This window comes from Mus caroli, chromosome 8 (genome assembly GCF_900094665.2).
Source record: "Mus caroli chromosome 8, CAROLI_EIJ_v1.1, whole genome shotgun sequence".
NCBI lineage: Eukaryota > Metazoa > Chordata > Mammalia > Rodentia > Muridae > Mus > Mus caroli.
In genome coordinates, this window is record NC_034577.1 from 98,566,254 (window position 1) to 98,573,906 (window position 7,653).

Below are 7,653 nucleotides of genomic sequence, written 5' to 3' on the forward strand. Positions count from 1 at the left end.
CCAGAGGGAGGTTACTTACGTGGACTAGGCTGCTCCAAAGATTTAAAAATCCTCCAATTCTGTTTGATGAGACAATAACTGCTGACCTCCTGCCCTTCTGTTCGAGGTTTCCCAGGAAGACAGGTTATAAAAGGGCCACTGAGGAACTATACAGACCTTGGGCTATAAAATGTCAGCTAAGAAAGCCACACTTTGTGCATCAGAGGCTACTTATTTTAGCTACCAGCCGAGGGAGGCAGAAGGAGTCTGTCTCAGAGTAGGATTTCAGCCATCCTTCAGATCCCATTAGAGACAGATTTGAGAGTTCAGCTAAGTAGCGCTGTCTCTGGATACCAGAGTTTGTGGAAATAGCAGGACTCTCTATACCCACACAAGGCTCCTAATCTGGACTGAGACTAAACAAGAGCGTTTGAAGTTTAAACACAGCTCTGACGTCGGCTCCAGCTTTAGCACTTACAGATATCTCAAAACCTTTTCATCTGTTTGTCCATGAAACAAAAGACAAGAGGGATTTTAACCCAAACTTTGGGGTTGTGGAAACCCTGTGACAAACCTTTCCAACGGCTGGACCCTGTTTGTAGTCTCAGGATGGCCTACCTAAGAGCCATGGCAGCGACTGCTAGTTACTAACACGTTAACTCTGGGTCAGGATCTTATAACTCACGGGACCGCATATGGTTGAGACCCTCCTTTGAGGAACACCAGAATGCTGGCTGTCTAATGCCTGTGTGGGCCCTACTCCTGGCCTACCCTCAAGTGAGAATCCACGGCCATCAATTTGGGGTATGAATCTTTATCACCCTCTTGCCTGATAAAGAAGGTGATTGTCCCTGGCTGTCACAAGATGAAAGATGAAACCAGGTATACGAGAGCTGTACTTTAACTGAAAACGATTTGGGCTCAAGCCAGGCACCTCAGCCTAGAGAGCAGAACCGATTGATCTGACCCAGGCTCTCACGAGGGGAAAGGAAAGTCTCTACCTTTCATGTTCATGGCCTGTCATGATGCTTTTACTCCTGGGCATGTCTACAGTATGATCTATAGCGAAGAGGGCTTCTCGCTGCTGGGGGAAAAAAAAAAAGACCTTGGAAAATCTTGGCCCTCCTAAAGCCTATCTGGCCTCCCCTATGAATTGCTGTTCTCCACTGCCAGCTGTTGACCTAGCTATCCGACAAATGGTCCTAAGACCAGCGGGGCCTGATACCTCCATGATAAAGAAGACATGGACAGCTCAAACCCACAGACAGATGGAGGACACCAGAGGGAAAGATCATTCTCACAGAAACAACTGGCAGGGCGCTGGTAACTGACCTTCACCAGGCCACTCATCTGGGATAGCCTCATAAAACTTTCTGAATGGCTCAGGCAGCCTGGCACAAGATGTCTCAGCTAGATGCCAGACTTGTGCTCAATAAATCCTAAACAGAGATCCCTTTTCCAGAAAGGGGTCTGAATGAGAGACCAACACCCTGGCAAACTCTGGGAAAATTGACTTCCCTGTGATCGACCTGCCAGGGGAAGATACAAGTCCTTGCTCGTTTTTATAGATATTTTTTCAGATGAATAGAAGCATCCCCCACCCAGACTGAAATTGCTCAAATAGCAGGTAAAAGCCCCTCCAGGAGTTGGTCCCCGGCTATAGCCTCCCCTAGCTATGGCCTGGCTTTCATAGCTGAAAACCTTCTAATTAATAATCAGACATAGATAGAAAACTTCATTGTGCATATAGAGTTGGTCATGGTCCAACCCCCACTGCCTTCATGCCTGGTTCTGGGAACTGAAAAAGGCAGATACAGGAGAGGTGATAGCTAAAGTGGCTACAGACCAGTAAGCCTTATTCCATTTTGTTTACTTAGTGATGCCTACTTTAAAAGTCTGGTTGTGCTGAGGAGAGGAAAGACGTGGGAATTTCTCTTTTGAGATAGGAATCCAGAGTTTACAATTCTATACATGCCCTGTGGCCAGGCCCCCTACTTGCCAGGAATAAGGGAGTTTCCATTGCAAAAAAAGAAAAAAAAGTTTTTTTTTTTAAAAAAAAGATTTACTTGTTTTATTTATATGATTATACTGTAGCTATCTTCAGACACACCAGAAGAGAGCATCAGATCCCCATTACAGATGGTTATGAGCCACCATGTGGTTGCTGGGAATTGAACTCAGGACCTCTGCAAGAGCAGCCAGTGCTCTTAACCACTGAGCCATCTCTCCAGCCCCCCACTGCAAAAATCAAGAGTTGTGAAACTGAGGCTTCCTGAAAAATCCCTTAAGAAAGATTCTGACCTTTGAAAAACAGGGAAGACCTGGGGAATCTGACTCTATGCCACAGGAAAGGATCCTGGGATAGAGGCCATCATCCCCAGCCAGAAATCAGACTGTCAGCCCACTGACTGATGAAAGTGGGATGGGGTAAGCTCAGAGTAATGTTAAAGGACGTACAAGGGACAGGAACTTGTCTAATATCCTAAACCTTTCATCAAGGCACTTCCCCTTATTCTGCTATTCTGCCTTGTGGGTTAACTCACCTGGACAACAGCAATATTTTTTTTTTAAAGATTTATTTATTTATTATATGTAAGTACACTGTAGCTGTCTTCAGACACTCCAGAAGAGGGCGCCAGATCTCGTTGCGGATGGTTGTGAGCCACCATGTGGTTGCTGGGATTTGAACTCTGGACCTTCGGAAGAGCAGTCGGATGCTCTTACCCACTGAGCCATCTCACCAGCCCGGACAACAGCAATATTATTGGAGCTCTGTGCCTACCTGGTGGCCATGTACTAATGGTTTGATGAAATGTGCCTTTTCTGATGTTTTCCAAGCTGAGTAAACAGGTTGATTAGGATCTAGAGGTATTAAAAAAATTTCCATTTCTGAATTAAAACAACAGTTGGATTCCCTTGAAGGAATGCTCATATAAAATTGGAGAGAATTGGACATACTTCTCAGGAGATAAAGGAAACTATGTATGACTTGGGGGGGGGAGACCTGCCATTTTTATGGTAATTGATCAAGAGTAATTAGGAAAAAAGTCTTGTCATGGTAGAGGAAAACTTCAAAAAGAAAAACAGATGAAGACATAAATCAAAAAGTACCTGTCTCTATCTTCTTGGTGCCCTGGCTAACTACTCTGTTATCAGCGCTGGATGGATCTTTAATTCTCATTCTCATTGGATCTTTAATTCTCATTCTCATTGGCTGAATGATAGGGCTGTGCATCTTAAACTATGTGGCCGGTTACCTATCAGTGTATCTGTCCAGTAAATTAATGGTCCTTAGGACCAACTACACTTCTTTCTTTATCTTTTTGAAACAGAGTTTTTCTATGTAGCCCTGGCTGTCCTGGAACTTGCTCTGTATGTAGACCAGGCGGGCCTTCAATTCACATAAATTCTTTTGCTTCTGCCTCCTGAGTGCTAGGACTGAAGGTATACACCACTGTCTGGCCCAATTACACCTCTTTAGAGCAGGGTGAATCCATGACTTGACTCATTCACTACGGACTGACTCCATGATGGAAGTACCACTTTGGCCATAAAACTCAGCACACAGACAGCACCACCTGCCAACATGAAAACAGAGACCTGGTGGTGGTGGTGGGGGGGGGGGGCAGGTGAGATGGCTCAACGGGTAAGAGCACTGACTGCTCTTCCGAAGGTCCTGAGTTCAAATTCTAGCAACCACATGGTGGCTCACAAACACCCATAATGGAATCTGGCGCCCTCTTCTGGTGTGTCTGAAGACAGCTACAGTGTACTTATAATAATAAATAAACAAAAATCTTAAAGAAAGAAAGAAGACAGAGATCTAATCCACCAAAGTCCCCAGTTCTGGGAAAGTCTCTAGATGTATTCACCTCACCTTTTGGCTTCTGTAGTTCTGCTGCTATCTGTTTCTGCTAACTGGAGCATTTCGACCCAGAACGTGAATTTTGCGCTTAAAACCTCGCCCAGAGAAAGGCTAGATACTACACAGGAATCCTCAACACCCAGTGTAGTCACAGGGTGGCTAATAAAGACTTTCTCTTGGTAGATACCCCACAGCAAAGGCACCCGACACGCAGGTGGTACACAGATGCACTTCAAGAGAAACAGCTATGTAATAAAATACTAATGAAAACGTAATATTTCAGTTAGCAAAAACAAACCCAACAAAAATCCAGGTAATCAGAACAATTAACTCGGTGGTGGATGCCAGCTTAGGTTACATAAAATCTTGCCCCACCTGTCTCCTCTCTCACCCCTAACCCTCCACCCCAATGGTATAAACTGGTAATCCTAACTTCTCAGAGGCTAAGGCAATAGAATTAAAAGTTCTTGGCTAGTTGGAGCATTTTAAATAAGACCCTGGTTCCAAATCTGGTTCCAAATAAAAACCAGAAAGGAAGCAAAATGGCTGGGAACATAGGTCACTTGTGACGCCCTGGATTAGTCACGTTCAACTGTCAATCTTGCAAAACCCAGAAAGTTTCTGTTGTCCAGGCTACGGTGAGGTATGTCTACAATGCCAGGAATCAGGTGGCCAAGAACAGTGCTGGGTTCCAGGTCAGCCAGGTTACTTACATAGATTCCGTTTGTTAATTCATAAGGTTCAGTTTACTTCATAGGGGCGGGGGCTGGGGGCTGGAGGGGGGGTAGGAGTTGGTCCCTATGGGGAAGACACGTAGGGACTCGGGGAAAAGTTTTGAAAGGGTGTCAGGTCGTCGTGTGTCAAGTCCCATGCTCCACTTCCGTCCCTCTTTCCAGTTTTGCTTCTTGGAACAACAGCAGATGCCTTACAAAGGCCAGGGCATTTATACTTCTAGAACTGAGAACAAGGCCTTACACAGAGTTGGCACAAGCTAACGACATTACATGGGATGCTCAAGTTTGATCAGTATACATCTGTGGTGTCAAAACATCCTTTGCAAATTTGGGGACATGCTTAGAGTTACACGGTTTATCTGACACTCAAGTTTAAGGGGGGGGGGGAGAGCACTGTTTTTTATCCAGCAACTCCTGCAAGACTTGTTGACTTAACTGATCGGATGGTCTTCTCCCACCTGTACCATGGCGGGAAAACAACTCTACCTGCTTCCAAAGGCATACATAAAGCCCCTGGGGCCCGGTGAGCCCTCATTTTATACGTCTGCTCGGGCACAGCCCGGGTGATCCTTGCAATCCCGGCCCTGAGCGGGTCAAACGCTCGCCGCCCGGGTCTTAGGTGGTCCGCACCTGCGCGCCCCGGCCAGCCTCTTCCGGGTCAGGTGACCGCGCGCGCCCACGTGACCCGGCCCGAGTGCGGGCGCTGGAAGGCGGAAGTGGAGCGGAGTTAGGCGCCGCTGGTGTGGCCGCGGCAGGTAGGTGGCGCGGGGGCACTGGGGGACTCGGCAGCGAGCGGGCGGCGCGGGGCAGCCAGGGGGCGGCGGGCGGCGCGAGGGGCCGGGGGCGGCGCGGGGCGGGCGCCGGGGGGCGGCGGCTTCCTGTGGGAGGGGCCTGGCGCGCGGTTCCGGCCTCCGAGGAGGGATGTCCCGGCTCGCGCCCGGGCGGGGTGGGCGCGGGGCCCGGCGGGAGTCGCCCGCTGGTGGCGCTTCCGGAAGGAGACCCCCCAGCCCCGGGTGCCTGCGGTGCGGAGGAGCCGCGTCTGACTGGGAAGGGGGCCCGACCTCAGCCGGGGAGACTCGTTTGCTCCCTGGAAGGGGCTGCCTGGGAGTGGGCGTCTGGCTTGTAGGGACAGGGAGAAAAAAATCTGGACGATGCGGCCTGGACCCCATTCCGAGAGTCTTTTTCCTTCTGTCCTCTTTAAAGAGGATGGCGACCGGAGACTTTGATACCGGTCCTGTTCAGTTCTTTAAACTTCAGGAGGGATCCCTGAGTCTTGATCGTCTGACTCTGGTCACACCCACTTTGCCCAGTTTGGGTAGGGTTTCCACTTGTTGGGAGCCTTGCCCATCAGATCGTCTTTCTTTGAGATGCTCCCGGATCGGGTCATCTTGGAGGCCACCAAAAAAAAAAAAAAAAAAAAAAATTAAAGACGTGTAGGTGCTTTGCTGTGATCATAACAAGACTTTTAACCTACACTGTTGTCAGCGACCTGGGCCGGCGTTACTTCAGCAACGCATTGACTGCTGAAGTCTTGGACAGTTGAAAGTCTACCCAAACCGATTTGAGACGTTACCTCTTAAGCTTAAATTATGCAGCTTCCTTTACCATGTGACTGCTTATCTTGACCAGCTGTGACTAGGTGGGGTGACTGAGAAGTTTCTCTTGTGTTCCTTAGAACTGTGACCTAGATCGTAGTTTTTGAGGTTAAAATACCCATCTTAAGATTCTTCATCCTCTAGGCCGAGGCATAAAGATGGCTCCAAGTTCCAAGCCAGCCTGGGCTACCCTGTAAGACTTAGAAACAAACAGGCCACCCTCTTTTCCCTTCACTTTTGTTAAGGTTTGCAGAAGTGAAGCAAAGTTTATGAATACAATGAAGGTCAGGGTTCAAATGGGACATTGACAGGAGCCAGAATCACAGGTCGCTAGGGGGAAAAAAAGCACTTTGCATTAATATATTAGGAGTTGAAGACTTGGGGGTATATTACAAGCATTTAAAAGTTAATTTTTGTAGCAGTCTCGAGAAGTCATTCACACTTTATAGATAACAAGCTAAGAGAATTGACTTAAAATAAAAGATATATTTTTGTGTGTGTGTTCCTGTGTGTATGTGCCCACCGAGGACAGATGAGAGCATTGGGTCCTTTGGAGCTAGAGATACAGGTGGTTGTGAGCCTCTGGATTTACATGCTGGGAACTGACCTTTGGTCCTGTGGAAGGGCAGTGAGTGCTTCCGCCTGCATCTCTTTAGTCCGAACCTGGCTGACATCCTTGTTTTTCTTCCTTGTTTACTGTCTTCTTCCTGCTAGGACTGTAAATCATTCAAGGGCAATGATCCGATTTTACATGACTTCTTTGGCTACTAGCCCCAGGCCTGGGATGTTAGGAGTACTTGGTCAGGGTTTGAGAAGTCAATGAGTTTTTAAAGGTCACACTGCTCGGTGTATGTGGAGAACAAGGGGTTAGAGTGTAAGTTTCCTGTCCCTTTCTCTGTTTAGTGTTACTGGTCTATGGGAAAACCAGAAGCATAAGAAAAAGGCTTCAGTTGTCAGTCTCTTACTTTTTTTGTTGTTGTTGTTGAACATTGTACCTTCCCACTTCCCTTCTTTTTGTAATTTTTTATTTTATTTTTTCCTTTTGAGACAGGCTCTCAGTAAGTTGCCTGGGGTGGCCTCAAACTCCTGTAGCTCAGGCAAGCCTTGAACTTGTGATCCTTCTGCCTCCAACACAACAGTAGTTAGGATTTGAGGCCAGTACCACCAGGTCTAACCAGGTCTATCTTAGTCTTTCATTTAGTGACTACATCCCCATCTGCAAAGAACTGATACCAGATTCTCATTATTTTTATTTTGGTTATTTATTTGAGACAAAAGTTTTATTGCGTAGACCTGGCTGGCCTAGAACTCATAAAGATCAGCTGCTTCTGCCTACCAAGTGCTGGGATTAAAGCTGTGTGCTATTAGCCGGGCGTGGTGCCAAACGCCTTTAATCCCAGCACTCGGGAGGCAGAGGCAGGCAGATTTCTGAGTTCGAGGCCAGCTTGGTCTACAAAGTGAGTTCCAGGACAGCCAAGGC

The 7,653-nt window shown here is 47.5% G+C and overlaps 1 protein-coding gene across 1 annotated transcript in view; it reads left to right on the plus strand.

Annotated features, from left to right (window-relative positions):
• Positions 1–5,246: 5,246 nt before the first annotated feature.
• Wwp2 (WW domain containing E3 ubiquitin protein ligase 2) overlaps positions 5,247–7,653 on the plus strand; it is a 118,073-nt gene continuing 115,666 nt past the window's right edge. The window contains exon 1 of the mRNA XM_021171082.2: positions 5,247–5,333. The gene's annotated coding sequence lies outside the window, so the exon portion shown is untranslated. The remainder of the gene's footprint in view (positions 5,334–7,653) is intronic.